Below are 2787 nucleotides of genomic sequence, written 5' to 3' on the forward strand. Positions count from 1 at the left end.
GTTCTCTACCTAACCTACCCCACAGGGTTGTTGTGAGGATGAAATGGAGAGTCATGGGCAGGGTCCCCAGCTTTCCTGGCAGGAACAATATGTTAAGAACTCTCTCACAATTATGCAGCCATAGCAGGCAGGAGGGAAGGTGGCGAATACCTCCAGCACCAGAGACTTGTAGAGGAAGAGTTAAACTTTGGGGACTCACCCATGCACCAGAGGGCCAAGGCAGCAGGAGGCAAGAAGCCTGGGCGAGCTGGGCTCCTCCATGCCTGGCAGAAGATGAGCTGCAGAGGCGAGAGGTGGGCAAGCAAAAGAGGCTGCACAAGCTGCATGCAAAGAAACTCCCGCCGCCCCAAGCTTCAGGGCTGCCTCCTTAAAGGAGTGCGGAGGCCAGACTTGCAAATGAGAAAAAGCAAGCTCAGGGTCCGTGGGTCGCATTTTGGGCTGTGGAAGAGGAACCGGCTCCATTCCTGGAGTTCTCTCGAGTTCCTTAGCTTTTGGTTTTGCTTTCTGCCAATCCATCTCACAAGACTGCTCCAGGTGCTCTGGCCTGAGGGCTGCTGGGGACAGGGCTCGAGTGCTCATTACTTGTGGAGCTGAGGCTCAGTGTCTCCAGCTGCTCCGCCACCTTCCCTTCCCTTGGTTTGCTGGGAAGCTCGAGCAAGCCAGCTGCTGGAGGGAAGGAGAGGCAGTTTAAACCACTTTCCCTTCCCTTGGCTTGCTCAGGATCCCCGCGGCTGCAGAAAGCCCGAGCAAGCCAGTTGCTGGAGGGATCTGTATTCGGTTCGTCTGAACCGAATGCACCTCCGAAAATGGCCCATTCGTGCCCCTTTCAGGCTGCTGTGGGCTGAATCAGATTCTCTAATCTGAATAGGCTTCCCGCAGTTCGGCCCCATATATCCTATGGGCCATTGAAGTCAATGGCGAAAACATAGGGTATATTCTGGGGGCTGGAGGAGAGGGGGTTTGAGGGAGAGGCTCCAAATTCGCAGGGTAGCTGCTGGAGCCTCTCCCCAAGATACCCGCCATGTTTCAGGAACATTGAGCCAGGGGGTCCAATTCTACTGGCCCCCAAACAGGTTGCCCCATCCCCTCCATTGTTCTCTATGGTGGGAAAAAGATTGCCCAACTGATGGTTCGTGGGAGCAGGGGGCGGGGTTTATGTGGCCCCCCTTCAGGCTCCTGACTGGCGGAGCGGTGTTGCGATGCGCTCTGGCAGGAACCGAGGCTTGTTTGAAAGTAAGTGTTGTTTAGGTTGGGGGGTCACTGTTCATTGTGAAAAAGCAAGATTAGTACTGGTGAGCAGTTGGCTTGTGTTTTTTACTTTCCTAAATCTATATGGATGAGAAATAGATAAATAATAGTTCTTATCCGGGACAAAGAAGACAGCAAGTGGCATTTTCTGAGCTAGACTGAAACTGATGTAGTCAGAACCTTTGGACACAAAGTCAGTGTCACTTAGCACAAAACACTTAGCGCCTTAAGAAACTTTAACCATTCTTTTATGCAAAGGAGTAAGATACTTGAAGAACAGTAAAAGGATTTATCTTTCCCCTCCCTTCTCTTTCTCTGCCTTTGCATGTGGTGAACAAATGTAAACCAGTCAGTGTTATAGACGGGCAGTCATTCTGGAGTAAATAATCCAATATAAAATATTTTGATTTTTGAGTATGTGTCACTGGAGCGAGAATACTGAAAATGTCTACACTTTAAAGCAAAATTATTTACACCAAATGGCAACAGAGCTGGCTCCCAACTTAAAGTGTAAATAATATCCGACTGTGCTTTCTACTTCAGTTTGAAGATTTAACCTTTCATTGCTTTATCGAAAATACACTCTGTCTCGTATATTGTTTTGGTAATATTTTTTCTTTGTATCTGTTCTAAATGCAAATCATGCCTGCCTTTTTTTTTTTTAATGTGTTCCCTTCTAACAAGCAGCCACTCCAGGACTTGACCCTGGTGTTCAGCATGTTCAGTCTGAAGGTAACACAATCATTGCTATCCTTAATTTAGCCTGCAGTGGCAGAAATTGGATCAGATCTTTTCAAGTATGGTGAATCCTCTGAGCTGTCTATTGTGTTGCTCTGCCTGCCTTCGTTTTTGTGAGATTTGAACAAATCCTCCCCACCCCCTCCTTTAACGGCAGTTTCAAGTACAAAACAATGTTCTTTAGTGAGATTAGGATGTTGGTTTGGGATTATAAGAACCAACATATGACTAATTTTCATTATTACTACTACAATTTTGGTCTGTGTTCCATTCAAGAAATCACCATTCAAGTATCAAAAAAGAAAAGAAAAGAAAAGAAAAAGAAATCACCATTCAAGTATCAAAGTAGTTGTTATGTAGTGGGTTACCGCATGGATAAACGACCGACGACGATGTGGTGCATGGCACGCTTTATTTGGTACACAACAGAACAAGGACAAACGGCCGGCAGGCCAACTATATACATACCTGGGGACACACCCCTGGTCACCATTGGTGGGTTTGAATCTCCCACCATGGTTCCCATTGGTTCCCCAGTGGAGGGACTAGGAGCCTAGTCCCTATTGTTCTTCCAGAGCCAAGCTCTAGCTGTTCGCTGGCCCCCGGTGGTGGTCAGCATACACTACAACACAGGTATTAGTGGAGCAGCCATGGATCCTGGAGGCAACTATAATGGGGTGCAAACAAGGATTCAGGACTCCTGTCCTTTCCAGGCATTGTATCCACATGCACCAGCAACTTGGCAGCCACTTGGAGGTCTTCCTGATAAACAACAGTTCCCATGTGGTTTGAAGGGGGGGG

Source organism: Gekko japonicus, unplaced genomic scaffold (genome assembly GCF_001447785.1).
Source record: "Gekko japonicus isolate JY-2015 unplaced genomic scaffold, Gekko_japonicus_V1.1 scaffold371, whole genome shotgun sequence".
Lineage (NCBI taxonomy): Eukaryota > Metazoa > Chordata > Lepidosauria > Squamata > Gekkonidae > Gekko > Gekko japonicus.